The following is a 19,987-nucleotide window of genomic DNA, read 5'->3' on the forward strand; positions in this document are numbered from 1 at the left end:
AAATAACATATTATATACCTTAAATATATACAATTTGTATTTCTTAATCATACCTCAATAAACCTGGGGGAAAAGAGTGGAAAATTAAAAAAAAAACAAGCACATGATCATACATGAAATGACAGTAATGTGATCTATACTGAGACGTAAAATTAAAGCAAGTGTCTCACTTACGGTTCCCAATTGTGTTATAGTTTTAATTTCATCATATGCAATTCTAACTCATCTAAAAAAATATTGTGGTATATCATGCATTATAACATAACCAGTCTTATGAAGCTCTTTCTATATTATGTCTATAGATGATACATATAGAATTACTGGGTCAAAGTGCTGAGAGTTTCCACTGAGAAATACTGACTAAATGCTGTATTAAGTCTGTGTAAGGAAGCCTGGGTGACTCAGTCAGTTGAACGCCCTACTCTTGGTTTGGCTCAGATCATGATCTCATGGGTTGTGAAAAAAGGGGGCCCATGTGGGGCTCCGTGCTCAGTGGGGAGTCTGCTTGGATTCTCTCCCTCTGCCCCTCCCCCCACTCGCTTTCTCTCTCTTGTGCTCTCTCTCAAATAAATCTTTAAAGAAAAAAGTCTGTGTCATGTTGCATGTAAAAAAGAGGAGGGAGTAGTATGCTTAATATTTGGAGAAAATAAAAGTTTAGAATTCCAGCTAAGAATTAAAATTATGAAAATAAAAACTCAACAGATGAATTGAAAAATTAGACAGAGATAAAGAGATAATTAGTAAACTGGAAGGTAAAATGTTTGTGCATCAAAAGACACTATATCAAGAATAGGAATGGGGGTGCCTGGGTGGCTCAGTTGGTTAAGCGTCTGCATTTAGCTCAGGTCATGATCTCAGGGTTCTGGAATCAAGCCCCACGTCCTTGGGCTCCCTGTCTAGCGGAGAGTCTGCTTTCTCTGCCCCTCCTCCACCCTCGGTTGTGAACACACGCGCGCTCTCCCTCTCTCTCAAAAAAAGAAAAAAAAAAAGAGAAAAAGTGTGAAAAGACAACACCTAGAACGGCAGGAAATAAGTGCAAATCGCATATTGGAAGAGTCTAGAATCCAGACTATATAAAAAACTCCTACAACTCAAGAACAAAATGACAATGCAATTTAAAAATAAGCAAAAGACTTGACTAGACATTTCTCCAAAGAAGATAAACAAATGGACAAAAAGCACATGAAAAGGTACTCAGCATCATTAATCATTATGGAAATATAAATCAGAGTCACAGGGAGATATCACTTTACACCCAGTAGGACAGGGATTAAAAAAAACAAACAAAACAAAAAAGTGTTGTTGAGGATGTAGAGAAGTTAGTTAGAATCCTAATTAATTGCTGGTGGGAATGTAAGGTGGTATACCTGCTGTGTAAAACAGTTGCTGTTCCTCAAAAAGTTAAATACAGAATAACCCAGCCATCTGACTCTGTGTATACACCCAAAAGCAATGAAAACAAGTTTTCAAGCAAAAACCTGAACATGAATGTTCATAGCAGCATTATTCACAACATCCAAAAGTGGAAACAACTAAATTGTCATGAACTGGTGAATGGATAAACAAAATGTGGCATATTTATATAATCGAATATTATTTAGCAATAAAAAGAAGCTAGCCTGATTCATGCTACAATATTAATAAACCTTGAAAACATTACGTTTAAGTGGAAAAAAAAAGACACAAAAGGTCACATATTGTAAGATTCCATTTATATGAAATGTTCAGAACAGGCAAATCTAGAGAAAAAGCAGACTATGATTGCCAGGGACTACAAGGAGGAGGGAATAAAGAGTGACTGCTTACTAGGTATAGGCTTTCCTTTTGGAGTGATGAATGCAGCAATGTTTGCACAACATTATAAATGTATTAAAAGCCACCGAATTGTACATTTTTTTAAAGATTTTACTTATTTATTTATTTATTTATTTATTTATTTATTTATTTATTTATTTATTTGACAGAGAGAGAGAGAGAGATAGCCAGCGAGAGGGGGAACACGAGCAGGGGGAGTGGGAGAGGAAGAAGCAGGCTCCCAGCGGAGGATCCTGATGTGGGGTTCGATCCCAGGACTCTGGGATCATGCCCTGAGCTGAAAGCAGATGCTTAATGACTGAGCCACCCACGCGCTCCAAATTGTACATTTTTAAGTGGTGAATTTTACCTCAATAAAAAAATTTTATGTAGATATTTACCACCTACCCACATATTTACTCAAACCAGAAGCCTAGTAAATCATTATTAATTTCTTCCTGACACATCCCTTCACAACAAATGCAACAGAAGTTCTGCAGATTATCAATACAACAGATTTCAAATCAGCTATGCTCTTTCCATTTCTCCTACCATTACCATAGTCCAGTTCACTATTCTCTTCCCCCAAGCTTCTGTTGGCAGAAATACAGAATTTATTCCTTATCCTTGGAGCTTAGAAATTTTACCAAGATTTGTCTTAACTTTTTTCTTCTCATTAGTCTCTGGGTCCTTTCTTTTACTATGTTGACTAATTCTTCTCTTCCAACTATTCTTTTTTCTCTTTCTGGAACTATGATCAGATGGATATAGTATCTCCTAGACATATTTTTCAAGACTCTATCTCTCATAATAGATTTCTAATCTTTGGGCATTCGTGAATAGACTTGAGACTGAATTATATGGAATTACAGTATTTTACAGGTTTACACACAAAAAGTCATGCCATTAATATAATTCCCTGAGGAATCCTTTTGTTGAGAAAAATCAGCAACAGATTTTTTTAAAGCAATATATATGGAGTAATGCATTTGATTTAGTGAAGCATCCCTCTTCACTCGAAATGTTCCAATATTAAAACTTGGCTGATAATTTTAGAATCTAATAATACTCCTTAAGGAATAATACTGCAATTAGTCCAGTCTGGATGTCCTAGTTTACTTTTCTGCTTAAAAATATTTTCCTCCATCTTCTCTGTCCTATAAATTGTGCTTGAACTCATTGTAGCTAGAGGGAAAAAACCAAAAATATATGTTTCAAGAAAAGAAAAGTACTGGTAAACATTTACAGAATTTGGCTATATTAGCCAGTTTTTCTTGGGTAACTAGCAACCTCAAAAATCTCAGTAGTCTACATTTACTTTTCTCATGAGTCTGCAGATTCACTATGAGTCAGCTGAGCTAAGCTGGGCTATCAGGTTCAGAACTACTCTGATGGGTCTTCAATATTGGGCCTAGTCACTGAAGAGGCAATGAATATGTGGGGCTGCTCTTCTCATGGTAGATCACAAGAGGCCAAAGCAAACCAGAAGAGCATATTTAAGACCTCTGTTCACTGACATTCAACTTGGCCCATTTCAGTGGGAACTACTGAAAAGTTGCATAGCAAAAGGAATGGATGTTTAATTTTATAACAGAAAGGAAGTGAAATTGGGAATCCAATTTACCAACATGTAAGATGATACTTACTGGTATTCCAAATTATTCATCTTCATCTACCTTTTTCCCCTACCACTTTTCCTCGTTCAATCAACCAAATAAAATTTACTGAAATAATGTGATGAAAATATGGCAGAATAAAAAAAAATGCTAAAAAATATTCAGTTACGTTGGATACCTGGTGATTAAATATTCAAAAGCTGAACTAAGAAAGCACAAGGACATCAAGTAGATGGACACTAAAGAAGTGTTAGGAGTAATTATAATTCAATAAAAATTTCAGTCATCACTAAGTCTTATACTTAATATAGATGGTTATTAGATATTAAAGGTCAAGTTAATAAATTCTTTAGCCTAAGGCAATATTTATTCTATGGAACAGCCTTCTAATTTTTCACATTACATGAATAACCACAAATAAAACTTACAAATCGAAACCTCCAGTATGATACTTCACTGAACTATACACATGATTTGTGAATTTTTCAGTTTACATATTATACTTTAATAAAAGTTTATTTTTAAAAAGCATGGTGAAAAAATAACCCCTAAAGTCAAGGGGCTTTACATATTTCAGAAACAAAGGGTGTTTGCTTAAATTACTCCCAACATCCTTTTAACTCATGGCTTATATCACTCTGTAACTTGGCAATATTCTCACAACAGAGCCATACATTAGGCAGGAAACAGGCATAGAGAGGTATAATAACTCGTATAGGATTGTGTAGTCAAGACACCATGATTGCCTCTGCAGAAAATTCTAAAGAATCTACAAAAAAGCTACTAGAATGAAATAAGTGGGTTAGGCAAATTCAAAGGTTAAAGAGTCAAAGTACAAAAATCAAGAAAGAATCTTTGTACATACTAGCAATAACACTTGGAAAATAAAAATTTTAAACCATACCATCAAAATAGCATCATTAGAAACAATGAAATTAATCAGGAATAAATCTGTCAAAATAAATACAATAGTACAATATTTGTATGCTAAGAACAATAAAATGATGAAAAAAATCAAAGATATAAATGGAGAGATATAATGTGTTCATGGATCTGAAGATGCCCATTATTATGATGTCTGTTCTCCTCAAAGTGATATGTTTGAAGCAATTCCAATGAAAATCCAGCAGCCAGTATTTCAGTGAAAATCAACAAACTGATTTTATTTTTTTGAAATTTTTATTTATTTATTTATTTATTTATTTATTTATTTATTTATTTATTTATTTATTTATTTTTAAAGATTTTAAGTAATCTTTACACCCAACATCAGGCTTGAACTCATAGCCCCAAGATCAAGAGTCTGATGCTCTACTAACTGAGCCAGCCATGCATCCGTGATTTTAAACTTTATATGTAAAAATTTAAAAAAACAAAGACAGACAAAACAATTTTGAGCAAGGAAAAGCAAACTCTGAAGTCTCCCAGTACCTAACTCAAGACTAACTGTAAACTTACAGTAATCCAGAGAGTACGTGGTAACTGGCAAAAGAATGGACATGAAATCAATGGAACAGACTACAGAGTCCAGAAAAAGACTCACACACATACAGTTGGCTAATTTTTTTTCTTTTTTCTTCTTCTTTTTTTTTTTTTTAGAGGGGGAAAGGGAAGAGAAGAGGAGGGGAGGGAGAGGGAGTGAGAGAAAACCCTAGCAGGCTCCATGCCTAGCGTGAAGCCCAACACAGGGCTCAATCTCACAACCCTGGGATCACAACCTGAGCCCAAACCAAGAGTTGGATGATTAACCAACTGAGCCATGCAGGCGCCCCTAGCCCACTAATTTTTGACAAAAGTGTATGGGCAATCCAATGTTTAAAGGATAATCTTTTCAACAAATAGCTTTGGAACAACTGGATATCCATACACAAAAAACAAACCTTAAACCTTTACCACATACAAAAATCAAGCTGAAATGGATCATAGACCTTAATGTAAAACCTAAAACTATAAAACTTCGAGAAGAAAACATATGAGAAAGTCTGGATGAACTTGTAAACAGGCAAAGATTTATTACAATGGATGCAAAAAAGATGAACTATATAAGAAGAATTGGTAAGTTGGAATTCATAAATATTTAAAATTTCTACTCTTCAAAAAGACACACAAAATGTAAAAAACCAGTACCAACCGAAAGAATACACTTCAAAACACATATATAATAAAGGACTGGCATTTAAAATGTAAGTAGAACTCCTTTAACTCAGTAACAAGAAGATACTCCAATTAAAAGTTGGAAAAGATTTGAATAGACACTTCATTAAGTAAGAGATATGGATGTCTGATAAACACATGAAAAGATACTCAACTAATCATTAAGGAAATGCAAATTAGGAGATGTCACTATACACCTAGTGAAATGGCTAAAATTAAAAAACAAAATGCTGACAAACCAAGTACTGGGAAGAACGAACTAGAACTCTTACATACTGGTGATGAGAACATAAAATGGTATACAATTCTGGGAAACAGTCTGGTTGTTTAAATATAAACTTACCATACAACCTAGGAATCCAATACCTAGAAATCTGCCCCCCAAAAATGAAGACACATTGACCCCACCCACCCACACATCACCACAAACACACAAATAGCAGACTTATTCATACTCCAAAACCTGGAAACTACCCACATGTCCATTAACTGGTGAATGGATAAACAAATTGTAGGATATAAATACAATGGAACATTATTCAGCAATAAAATAAACTACTCACATAGGCAAAATGAAAAAAAAAATCTAAAAAGATAGATGAATCTCAAAAGCACTGAAGTATAAGAAGCCAGAGTCGAAAGGCTACATACTGTATGGTTTCATTTATAGAATATTCTGAAAACTACTATAGTAAAAGGAATCAGATCAAGAGGAGACAGGGACTGGGGTAGGGGAAAGGGACCGACTACAAAAGGGTATGATGGAACTTTTACATGATGACGGAAATGAGCTATTATTTGATTTTAGCTGGCCATACATATGCAAAGCTGGCTTTCCTTCATCTGAAAAGGTCCTGGCTCAAATGTTCCCTCTTCAGAGAGGCCTACCAGGACTAACCTAAAGTTACCATTCACTCTTTTCCCCACTTCTCATTCTCTATCACACAATCCTATTTTATTTTCTTGGTAGTGCTTATGACGAGAAATTACCTGGTTCTTTTATTTGTCTCAGTCCTCTAGAATGAAAACATCATAACAGTAGAAATGTTCTTTGGCTTATTTATTGTTCCTGTCCTTTGGCCTGATTGAGACCTGGGTACTGGGGTCACCCTTGGGTGACAGGGGTGGCACTGATGACTCAGGCTCCCAGTCTTTTGTGGGGGCCCAGCTCTGGCCCTTCCATCTGCCTGGATGCCCTGCCCTAAGGTCTCTTGTCAGTGTTTTCTTCTTACCATCCTTGGTACAGAAAGAACATCTCTCCATACAAAGTCTTTACTGCACTGGCTAGGATCTCCAGACACAGATGAAGAAAAGTAGTGATAGCAGATATCAGAGGGAAGGCTTTCAGCTTTTCACTACAGTGTCTGCATAAATGAGATGCAAATAGAAGGGAATCTTTTTTTTTTTTTTTTTTTTTTTAAAGATTTTACTTATTTATTCGACAGAGAGAGACAGCCAGTGAGAGAGGGAACACAAGCAGGGGGAGTGGGAGAGGAAGAAGCAGGCTCATAGCATAAGAGCCTGATGTGGGACTCGATCCCGTAACACCGGGATCACGCCCTGAGCCGAAGGCAGACGATCAACCGCTGTGCCACCCAGGAGCCAATAGAAGGGAATCTTAATGAGATAAACTCTATGAATGTAATCTATGTGGAAAAGCCTTCAGAAGGAGCATGAATCTTATTTTGCAGGAGAAATCATACAGGAGAAACAAATCACAAATATAAGAATTCTAAGAAACCCTTCAGTAACCATTATTTTCTTCACAGACATGGGAGAATTAAAATGAAGGGTTCTTCAAATAATTTCAGAGCGGAAAAGCATCTGGTCTACAGTCATCTCCAAAATATACATGAGATCTCACACTGGAGACCAACTTTATTAATGTAAACAGTGTGGAAAATTCTTCAGAAACATCTCTAGTCTTGTGGTGCACAAGAGAATACATACTGGGAGGAAACTATGAACACAAAGACTACGAGAAAGCCTTCAGCAGGATCACTCATTTTACTTCTTACCAGAGCATCCACACTGGGGAGAAACTCTACAAACACAAATGACTGAGAAAAAGCCTTCAGTAGGAATAGTAAGCTCACAAGGCCTATGTGAATACACACAGAGGAGAAACACCATGACTATGATGAATTCAGAAAAGCCTTCTACAGAAACCTTAAACTTACCAAACACATGTAAGTACATCCTGGAAAGAAAGTCTATGAATGCAATGATTGTGAAGAAGTTTTCGGAAGTCACTCATCCCATGGGAAAAATGTGAGCACACACATCGAAGATAAGCTTTATATATGTAATGAATGTGGGTATGGCTTCAATGATCCCTCTTGCCTTTACAGACATGAAAATTCACACTGACAGAAATCTATGAATATGTACCATGTGGGAAAGCCTTCAACCTCAAATTTTGTTCTACATAAGAGAATTACTACAAGGAAACAAATTGTATGAGTGTTTTACAAGTATCAGTTAGGTTATATATATGAAGAACACGATTAGGTTCCAGTTCCAGGAAAGATGGAACAAGCATATTCCACCTTTACTCTCCCACTGAATGCAACTTTAAAACCCTTGAAAGAATGCAGAGAGCTCACTTCCAGCTTCCTTATAGGACTACAGAGCACTTCCCCTCCCCAACACCTTACTGTTACATTACTATTCACCACAGCTCATTTTACCAAGAATGCCATGTCTACCTTTCAGCAAAAACTTACAAGCCATCCTAAAAGGCAAAAAATACAATTTGAAGAGATGGAACATGTGTCAGACCAGACCCAGATATGGCAGGGATGTAGGAATTATCAAACCGCGAATTTAAAAAATGAAATACTTAGATATAATTCTAACAAAATATGTACAAGAACTATATGAGGAAAACTACAAAACTCTGATGAAAGGAATTTAAAGTTCTGAATAGATGGAAAGATATTCCATGTTCATGGATAGAAAGAATTAATATTGTTAAAATGTCAGTTTTTCCCAAATTGATCTGATAGATTCAAAGCAATCCCAATCAAATTCCAGGAAGTTATTTTTGTTGATCTTGACAAACTGATTCTAAAGTTTATATGCAGGGGCACCTGGGTGGCTCAGTTGTTAAGCGTCTGCCTTCGGCTCAGGGCCTGATCCCAGGGTCCTGGGATCGAGCCCCACATTGGGCCTCCTGCTCAGCTGGAAGCCTGCTTCTTCCTCTCCCACTCCCCCTGCTTGTGTTCCCTCTCTCGCTAGCTGTCTCTCTGTCAAATAAATAAATAAAAAATCTTAAAAAAAAAAAAGTTTATATGCAGAGACAAAAGACCCAAAAAGTCAACTCAATATTTGAAGAAGAATAATAAAGCCGGGAACAGACATCACTGAACTTCAAAACTTACTACAAAGCCACAGTAATCAAGGCAGTGTCATAGTAGTGAAAGAACAGACAAATAGATCAATATAAGAAAATGGAGAGCCCAGGGGCGCCTGGGTGGCACAGCGGTTAAGCGTCTGCCTTCGGCTCAGGGCGTGATCCCGGCATTCTGGGATCGAGCCCCACATCGGGCTCCTCTGCTGGGAGCCTGCTTCTTCCTCTCCCACTCCCCCTGCTTGTGTTCCCTCCCTCGCTGGCTGTCTCTCTCTCTGTCGAATAAATAAATAAAATCTTTAAAAAAAAAAAAAAAAGAAAGAAAAAGAAAATGGAGAGCCCAGAAACAGACCCACAAAACTATGTCAACTGACCTTTGACAAAGGAGCAAAGGTAATACACTGGAGAAAAGACGGTCTTTTCAACAAATGGTGCTGGGAGAACTAGACATTCATGTTCAAAAAAATGAATCTAGACACAAACTTTATACCTTTCACAAAAAATTAACTCAAAATGGATTATTCACCTAAATGTAGTATGTAAAACTGTAAAAATCCTGGAGGATAACATAGGAGAAAACTAGATGACCTTGGATATGGCAGTGACTTTTTATATACAACCCCAAAAGCATGACATGAAATACATAATAAGCTAGACTTCACTAATATTTAAAACTTCAGCTCTGCAAAAGACACATGTAATAAAGGGCCATTATCCAAAATATATAAACTCAACCAACAAGAAGATGAAAAACACAGTTAAAACAAGGGTAAAAGATCTGAACAGACACCTCACTAAAGAAGATATCTAGATGGCAAGTAAGCACATGAAAGGATGTTCAACACTATATGTTACCAAAGAGTTACAAATTAAAACAACAATAAGATACCACTACATACCTACTAAAATAGTCAAAACCCCAACACTTACAACACCAAACGCTGACATGGATATGGAGCAATAGGAACTCTTATTCATTGCTGGTGGGAATGCAAAATAGTACAGCCACTTTGGAAGACAGTGTGGCAATTTCTTACAAAACTAAACATATGCTTATCTTACAATTCAGCAATTGTGCTCCTTGGTATATACCCAAATGAGTTGAAAATATATTCACACAAAAACCTGCACATGGATGTTTATAGCAGCTTTATTCATAATTGTCAAAACTTGGAAACAACCAAGATGTCCTTCAGTAGATGAATGGTAAATAAACTGTGGTAGATTCAGACAACAGAATATTATTCAGCACTAAAAAGAAATGAGCTATCAAGCCATGAGAAGACACTGGGGAACCTTAAATGCACACTACTAAGTGAAAGAAGCTAACTGGAAGAGGGGACAAACTATATGATTCCAATAGTATGACATTCCAGAAAAGGCAAAACTATGGAAACAGTAAAAAGATTAGTGGTTTCCAGGGGATATTAGGGGGAGGGAGGGATGAATAGCCAGAGCACAGAGGATTTTTAGGACAGTGAAACTATGATATTATAATGGTAGACACATGTCAGTATACATTTGTCAAAACCCATAAAATGTACAACATCAAGAGTGAACTCTACTGTAAACTATGGACTTTGGGTGATAATGATATGTTAAGGTAGGGTCATCTATTATAAACAAATGTACCAGTCTGGTGAGGGATGCTGATAATGGGAGAAGCCACACACACGTGGGTCCCAGAGCCATCTGGAAACTCTGTACTTTCCACTCAGTTTTGCTGCAAACCTAAAACTACTCTAAAATATACAAGCTATTTTTAGAAATTTTAAATGCACAAACAAAACAAACAAAAAGAATGCATAGAGTAGCTATCTGAGGATTGAAAATGAGCAGTAGGAGGACTGGGAAAGGAGCACAGAGTATTATGCAGTTCCACTGAAGTGGTGATGAGTTTACTATGGTTTTTTTTTCCTCAGATACTGCCTGACCTGGACATTTAAAACTCAGAAGCGTATATCAGGAAAGAAAAAGCTCTAAGAAAATCTCTCCCTTGTTGATAAGGAGCAGGAAAGGATGCCCTTACTGGTCTGAGAGACTAGGGAAATTCCTCTTTTCCCCCTTATCTTCTATACCAGTGTCCAGGCGATTCTATGTCAGCAGCAACACAGAGATGGTTACAGGTGACTAGGCAGGCACCTAACACCCTGGGACAAGGAATTCTTTTCTCTGACCCCAAGAATTGTGATCCCGCTAGTTTGTGGTAAATCCTCACCGCTTTCTTCCCTCTCTATGTCCTTTTATCTCGTGATCTAGATACAAACCGTTATAGTCATTGATCGGCAGAAGGGGAAAACTAGTCTGTTTTTTAGTAAGAGTGCTAGGAATGGAGGGAGCTGGAAATTGTTCACAAGATTGGGATATGAAGGGATATCAAGAAAACAATCCCATCAAGTTATATACGAACTTCTGGATTCATCTCAGAGCTCTATGTGCATGGATCTAACCCTAAACAGCATACCACAGGCTTTGAGAACAGAGCAACAAGATGTACCACTACTTTGATCCCAGAATGGACACTGGGTCACATACATGGGACCCATCTCAATAGTACTGCAAATGCTTAGAGAACAGAACTGATATTGGAGCCACGGCCCCCAGAGGACAGGTAGGAACCTATGTCCTGAACACATTCTGCTCGACTGGCCACTGACCACACAAAAAAATCAACATTCTCCTTAGGATTTAAATAAAGCCCACAGTCTCACATATAATATTTAAAAGGTTCAGAATATAACCCAAAATTATATGGTATATGAAGAAACAGGAAAATCTCAACATGAGGGAAAAAAAAGTCCATAAACAGCATTCCTGAGATTATACAGATGTTAGAAATAAAATCAAAGACCTTAAAGCAACTATTACAACAATGCATCAATAAATAAAGGCAAACATTCTTGAAATGAACAGAAAGATAGAAAGTCTCAAATCTGGTGTGTATTTTGCAATACAACACATCTCCCTTCAGACCAGCCGCATTTCAAGTGTTCAACAGGCTCATGTGGCCAATGACTACTGTACTGCACAGTGAAGTTCGAGACCTATATCCAGAACTAAGTTCAACCAGTCTCTAAAGTGTAAGGTAAAACTGGATCCAATCACTAAACACTAGAAAGATCCAAGGATGATGACCCTTACCACATCCCCATTCAACTCATCTATATGGCCTGTGCAAGAGATAGACAAATCTTGGAGAACGACAGCATATTTTTGTAACTTATTCGGGTTGTGACTCCCACTGCTGCTACTATTTTAGATGCAGTTTTCTTGCTAAAGCAAATCAGCATATCCTTGACACCTGGTTTGCAGTTATTGACCTGAGAATGAGATAATCATATGCAGTATGCATTCAGCTGTCAGGGTCAGCTATATATTTTCACTGTCCTACCTCCTATTAATTCTCCTGCTCTAGGTAATAATCTTAACTGTTCCTCGATTTCATAGAACACTGTTGCTGTTCTACTATACTGATACTTTCATGATGATTAAACTTGGTGAACAGGAAGCAGCAATGGATCTAGTCACTGTGGTAAAACATGCATGCCAGAGAGTGGAAAATAAATCCCACAGAAAGTCAGAGATCTTCCACACTGAAATTTCTGTGAGCCGTATGGTTTTGAACAATTCAAAATATCCCTTCCAAGGTGAAGAAGTTGCTGCATCTGCTCTCCCCCTTACTACTGAGAAAGAGGTACAATGAAATATCCCTTCCAAGGTGAAGAAGTTGCTGCATCTGTTCTCCCCCTTACTACTGAGAAAGAGGTACAATGCTAGTAGACCTCCTTGATGTTTTTAAGCAACCTGTACTTCATTCGGTTATGCTACTGTGAACCATTTACCAATACTACTGGCTGTGAGAGCAAACCAGAAAAATAGAAGGCTTTGCAATAAATATGGGCTGCTTTGTCCCTTGGGTTATATAACCCACCAGATCCAATGTTGCTTGAAGTTTCTGTGGTAGACAGAGATCTTGCATCATTATTGCAGAACTTTAGGTCAATCTCAGGGAAGACCTTGAGTATTTTATAAAACAAACAAACAAAAAAAACCAACAAACCTATGCCATCCTATGTAAATAATTACCTTAGAATGAATGCATGTGACCTTGGCAGCCCATCACCACTAAGTATTGTTGAAACAACAAATCAATATTCTTGGGTGTGTACTGCTGCACTTCATCAGCAAAAGGAAGAAGTGTATATGAGATTAGGCTTGAGCAGGTCCTGAAGGCACAAATAATTTTCATGAGCCAGTGGCCCAGATGCCCAAGTTTCCTACTCCTACTATAGTTTCTTTTCACTTAATCTGGTAAATTCTCTATGACCATCTCACTGGGAAAAAAAAAAAAAATCAGGCCTGTTAACTGATAGTTCTGCAAAGATAGCAGCACACTGCAGATGACAACACAACAGCCCCACTTTGTGGTAGTCTTGAAGGACATTAGTGAGGGGAAACCTTTCCAGTGGCAGAAATTTGAACAGGCTACCTAGTTGTTTACTTTGCCTAGGAAAAGAGATGACAGAGGCACTGACTCATGGAGAGTGTTTAATGGATATTCAGAGATTTGAAAGGAATAACTAGAAAACCAGTGACAAGGAAATCTGGGGATGAGGTGCATGAATAGACCCTTTGAAAGGGCACAGAATGTGGAGCAATTTATGTTCCATGTGAATGCTTACCAAAGAGCGAACTGCAGAGAGGTGCTTAACAACACAGCAGATTAGATGACCTATTTGGGGGACACATTCAGTCTCCCTACCCAGCCACTCTAACTTTGCCCAAACGGCCCATTAACAAAGTGGCCATGGTAGTGGGGACGGAATCTATACATGGGCTCAGCGATACGGACTTCCAATCACCAAGGCCAATCTGACCATAGCCACAGCGGAGTGTCCAACATGCCAACAGTCCATGCTTGCACTGGGGACGAGGTAGGCGGATGGCCCCAATATATGGTACCATTCACAGGATGATCAGCCAGTTAGGTCTCTACTCATTTCTAGCCCCAGGTAATTTCCTCCTCCTCCTTAATAAATCAACTACCAATTTAAAAATAAATATTCTTTATAGTATGAAGGTCTTCAGGTAGTCTTAGTCTGCCCCCTTGTGGGAACCAGCTCTTTAATCTCTCACTAGGAATAAGACTATAAATCCAACCTGTACCTCCAACAAAACAAAACAAAAAACGTATTTATTCAATAATAACTTTATTCCAGGCTTTACTAACAGGTCTCTTCTTCACCCTTTGTTATTCAACTTTGCATGGCCCTTCATTACAGATTATGAAGTTTTTCAGAGATTTTATGATTTTAATCTCTTGCCAAAAAAAGATGTTTGGAAAGATACCTTTTCCAACCTTTTTAGTTGTCATGCTTTTACTCCTTTTCTTTCATAAATATGGATAAGCAAGGAGAGGTTTCTACAATGTTTCTAGTGTTAACTAGGCCAATTATCATAATGTAAGTAGGATAATAGAGTTTAAGACATTACTAGATAAATGATTATGAATCACTTTGAAAATCTGAACACTCATATATGAGGAAATGGTGAAATAAATTATGGGTTGCTTATGCTGTGAACCATTATACAGATTTTTTACAATTAGAATTTAAGTATGTTCCTGAGGGATGGTCATGCTATATTGTTAAGTGGGAGATAATGAACTAAAATTGCATTTTATTTTTAAAAATCTTCAAACACACACACACACACACACACACACACACACACACCTACATTTGCCAATATGAGCTCAGGGAAAAAACATGAAAGAACATAGACTGAATGTAGTTCATACTGGCTACTTTAGGGTAGTGGAAAGGAAAGAATCCTTAACATGTTCTTTTTAAATATCTACATTGTTGGTAAAAAGTGATCTTTTAATTAGTAAAATTATTATAACTTACATTTTAAAAAAGCATGACTAAAATACGTACACATTCTGACACATCCCTAGAAGCCCAAGACAATAAGAAATTGTTGGCTAAAAGGCCAATTTCAAGTTTAATTCTATGAAAATGAGTGTTATGCAAAGAATAATCAATATGAAGTTAAGTTTCAGAATTATAGGATTAGAAATAAAGGCACTTCAGAAGGATTTATCATTTAAGGTCAGATCTTTTCTTCCAGGTCTTATCCAGCCATCAACAAATGTGAATTTTAAATGTCAGAACAGAAAGGTTCTAAACACATGCTACCAACAAAGCTGATATAAAACTTTTGGTGTAGATTATAAAGCCTGAAATATTTTCCTACTGAAAATAATACCTACTTCACAGCATTATTCTGAGAATTAAATGAGGATTATGTAAAAGCACTCCACCCAGAGCCTGGCACATATGTATAATTAAATTTTTCAGTTTTTAAAAAAATTATTATTATTTTCAAAGCAACCTATGTTGAAAACTATGTGATTTTTTTATCACAACATTAAACTACTAAAACAATAAAATATTTATTGTGTTCATTAGTGATCCACTATACCGATATACTCTTACAAAGATACAAAAATGACACACTAAATACTGAAATAATTTTCCTTATCACTTTATATAATAAAACAGTCGGTTTAATAAAGAAATCTTTGTAACTTACCAGACTGAAAAATAATTTGTGTATGTTTTAAGAGCATGAACATCTCATTTCTACTAAATATTTTACATATTAGCAAGGAAAGAAAAATAATCAGAACACATCATATTTGACAATTTAGTGTATTATTACTATAAATGCACCAGTATGTACTAATCAAATAAAACTGGCTACAGATAATGGGAATCATGGAAAGTCAAACACTGTACAGTTTCCCAGTCTCCCAGCATAAGCAGGTCATGAGTATTACTACACCAATGTTCATTTTGTATATCTGAGCCTAATACCTGCATAATGCTATCCTTGCAAAAGTAAATAAAAATTGTGTTTCAGTCATATCACATTGGTTCATGCATTTATTTAATATATAGAACCAAGTAAGTTCTGTTTATATATGGATGACCCCTAATGAAAAATCATGTGCTGAAGAAAATGGAGCTAGTACACCAAAACCAATTCTGATACTGTAACACATGAAATACAGAACTAGAATTCCTAGAACTGATGAGCTTCCTTGGTCAATTTGATGGCCTAACTGAAGACAGTAGCACTGTGCGAGATGCAAAGATCCTACTGTTAATGAACTTCTAAATTACCAGGAAAAATAGAGATTCAACAGACAAGACTAAATGCAATAAATAATATATCCCAATTATATATAATATGCTATACTGGAAAGCAGAAAATATCCATCCACCCTCAGAAGGCCTTAACTTAAAGTTTAACTGGCACAATCCGCTTTACAATCATATTCCAAGAGCCTCATTTCACAAATTAATAGTTAGTTGATAGTCTGATAAACTACCTACATTCAACAAAATTTCTTCTTTTTTTAAAAGATGTATTTATTTATTTATTTATTTGAGAGAGAGTGAGCAAGAGAGCACAGGAGCAGAGCCAGAGGGAGAAGCAGACTCCCCTGCTAAGCGGGGAGCCCGACTCAGGGTTCGATCCCAGGACTGACCCGAGCCAAAGGCAGACACTTAACCGACTGAACCACCCTGGTGCCCCTCAACACAATTTCTTCACTACTTTACTTTTTTAGTTATGTTAAGTAACAGAAGTGAATACCGGATCAATTACGTGGCGTGGGCACATTCATATACCTTCCCAAGCGCCCTAAGTGCTACTTGTTCATTCTTTCATTCAACAAATACTGACAAATTCATATATGCAAGCGTTCTAGGGCAAGAGTAGTGAACTAGACAAAGTCTGTGCTCAAATGAAACCTATTTTCTAGTAACTGAGACAACAAAAAAGCAAGTAAATGGATAAATAATTATTTTCATGTAGTGATAAATACTATGAAGGTTAGGGTTGGGTATTTGGTAGGACGGTCACAGAAGGCCTCTTTGACTTAAGCAGAAATCCACAGCCCTTTATTCAAGAAAAAGCAAGTATACAGGCCTTAAAAAAGAAAACACTCTTAACATGTTTAAACAAAAAGGCCAGCAGAGAGGAAACAAAGTTGAAAATAGAGGGAACGGGAGGGCACAGAATTAGAGTACTAGGAAAAGGGCACTTCAGGTAGGGTCCTGTAAGGAGTGGTAAAGGATGGAGTTTATTCTGAATGTGATAGGAGGCTACTGAGGACTTTTATTTCAAGTCTGGGGAAATACATGATTTGATTTGTATTAATAAGAGCACTCTAGCAATCACATAGAAAATAGACTATAAGTTGGCAAGAATGCAAATAAGACACATTATGGTAGTAAAGGAAAGAAATGAGGGTAGTTCAGACTAAAACGGCAACAAGAGAGGTAGTGCGGAATGACAAAAAAGTATTTTAAAAAGAAAAATTCTTAAAGCCTTATAAAATAAAACAAGCCAATAATAGAGGAGAAATGTTAAGAAATCCATGGAAGACAGAAACTAGATGCAACTGGAGTGAGGAAATTATAGGCCACAGCATGTGTAGGAGGATAACTGTGAAAGATGAGTGCTTCCAGGTCTGTTTTAAGCACAGAAGCAATAGATGCACGGAGCAGGAAGCGCCCAGGGGCAGCAATCTGAATGAGAGGAGTAGGACTGGACTCACTGCAAGCAGTCAGGCATCTCCTATCTCCTACATTTGATAAGCAGAAAACATCATAGGTCTCCACCCTAAGCTAGAGCAGGGAGTGTGGTTCTGTCTGAGTCAGAATCCACTGTACCTGAGAGACAGATCAGAGGCCAAGCTAGCTAGTTAACACAGAAGAGAGAGCCCCCATGCCTAAAGTTAACACACAGGACAGAGCTATCATGCCCAACAGATAAGACATCTCACCAGACACCTTACCTTACTGTTTGCCATTATCTCTGGAGAAGAGATACTAAATAGAAACTGAATCCACAATCAGGCAGCGCAGGTTATCAGGCATTATGCACCTAGACAGGCCTATCAGTTCTTTAAAGTTAGTGTTTGTTCCCAACAGAATGCCATCTGTTCTGGTTAGTTGATGTTTATGGCATATTAATTATTAAATAATTTGAATATCATCCCTCCAGACAGGCAAACACAAAATATAATAAAATGGAAGAGCTCTAGTTCTGGGTTAAGCTGGAGTAAGCACACTCCACCTTAACTGAATGTAACTAAAACCGCTGAATGTAAATGAAAACCCTGGAAAGTAGAACAGCAATCTGAAGACTCTGAAAAATAAATACTAACAGGCAAACTGTGGAAGGAAAGCAGAATTTGAAGAACAACCAATTTGTAGGACAACCAATTCCGGTGATGCAAGTCCTACTGTTTTTTATGTCCCCAAACTCCCAGCCTGAACTCAAAGGAAATCCAAATCCTGGAACAGCAGAGCAGGAATGAAAAGAAAGATGTGAGACAAGTCTTCTCTATCTGGTTAAGCAGTATGAATGAAGGGGGTGAGGGCAGCTCCATGTGGGACTGAGGGAAAATCCCGTGCTTTTTTTTTTTTTTTCTTTTTACCTTTTTCTTTCAGCTCTGCCCGTGACGCAAACCTATTTCACTATTGGCAACTGTCATTGAGGGGATACTTAAATCTCTGAGGGAGGGGAATCTTTTGGACCAGAAGAACAAAAGTATAAGGATTATGAGAGAATTGAAAGGAGAAACAGATAAATCCACACTTATAATTTGAGATTTCAATATTCCTCTCCTAATACCTGAAAGGATGAACAGAAAGAAAATCATCAAAGGTAGAGAAGACCTGAATAACACGTGACCAGATTGATGTTTATGGAACCTTTCAGACCAAAAGAGCATAATACACATTCTTCTTAAGTGCAAACTGAACATAAGATAGATCATTCCTGGAGCACAAAACAAGTTTTAATAAAAAGTGATTCAACTCAAAGAAAGTGTTCTTTGACGACGACAAAATTAAATTAGAAATCAATATAAGAAAGATGGAAAATTCACAAATATTTGGAAACATCAACACACTTCTAAATAGTTAAAGAAGAAATCACAAGGGAAATCAGACAGTATTTCAAACGAAATGAAATCATACTCATCAAATTCTGTGAAATGCAGCTAAAGCAGTACATTGAGGGAAATTTTATAGCACTAAAATTCCTATACTAAAACAAAAGCTCCAATCAATGACCTTAGCTTCTACGAGAAGAAACTAAAAGAAGAAATAGAAATTAAACCCAAAGCAGAAAGAAGAAAGGAAATAATAAAAGGTAAGCAGAAAATCAATGAAATATAGAACAGGAAAGCAGCAGAGAAAATAAATGAAAACTGAAACTGATTCTCTGAGGATCAATAAAATTGATATATCTCTTCCCAGAATGATCAGCTCAAAGAGAAAGAACACCCAAATTAGCCATATCAGGAATGAAAGAGGTGACATCACTGAAGATCTATAGATTTTGAAAGGTTACTCAAGAAAAGATAAATCAAATAGTCCTATTTTACTCAACAAATTTAATTTGTATCTTAAAACTTTCCCATAAAGAAAATTCCAGGCCCAGACGGCTTCTCTGAGAAATTCTATCAAACATTTAAGGATGAAATAATACTAATTCTACACAAAATATTCTAGGAAAATTGAAGTGGAGGAAATACTTCTCACCTTTCAACCTATTCTAGGAGGCCAGCGTTACTCAGATACCAAAATCAGACAAAGACATTGTAAAGCAAGAAAACTAAAGGTCAATATCCCACTTGAACACAGATGCAAAAATAATAAAAATTGTTTTAGCAAATCAAATCTATCAACTGTACAAAAAGAAGCCACATACACCAGATTTGCTCACCGAGCTTTAGAGTACTGCTTCCCAACCATAATAGTCTAAATCAAATAATGGAAATATTTGTACCACTCTGGGGTAAAGTGATAAGACAGGCATAGACATCAGCTACCCTAGATCCTGCCCCAAGGACTGAGGACTTATTCTGGAGAATATCTACTTTCCTACACATTACTTGTTTTCCCTTGAATTTAGGACTTTTTAAAAAACTTATTATTATATGTATTTATCACCAATTCAACCCTAAATCTTTTGCCAATTGTTT

At 36.8% G+C, this 19,987-nt stretch overlaps 1 protein-coding gene and 1 long non-coding RNA gene across 7 annotated transcripts in view; one reads left to right on the top strand and one right to left on the bottom strand.

Annotated features, from left to right (window-relative positions):
• TANC2 (tetratricopeptide repeat, ankyrin repeat and coiled-coil containing 2) overlaps positions 1–19,987 on the bottom strand; it is a 354,211-nt gene that overhangs the window by 228,722 nt on the left and 105,502 nt on the right. The gene's annotated exons all lie outside the window — the stretch shown is intronic.
• Positions 1–19,987, top strand: part of LOC148107935 (uncharacterized) — a 31,290-nt gene that overhangs the window by 3,053 nt on the left and 8,250 nt on the right. The window lies entirely within an intron of this gene.

This window comes from Ursus americanus, chromosome 23 (assembly GCF_024610735.1).
Source record: "Ursus americanus isolate L20-20 chromosome 23, mUrsAme1.1.p, whole genome shotgun sequence".
NCBI classification, from domain to species: domain Eukaryota; kingdom Metazoa; phylum Chordata; class Mammalia; order Carnivora; family Ursidae; genus Ursus; species Ursus americanus.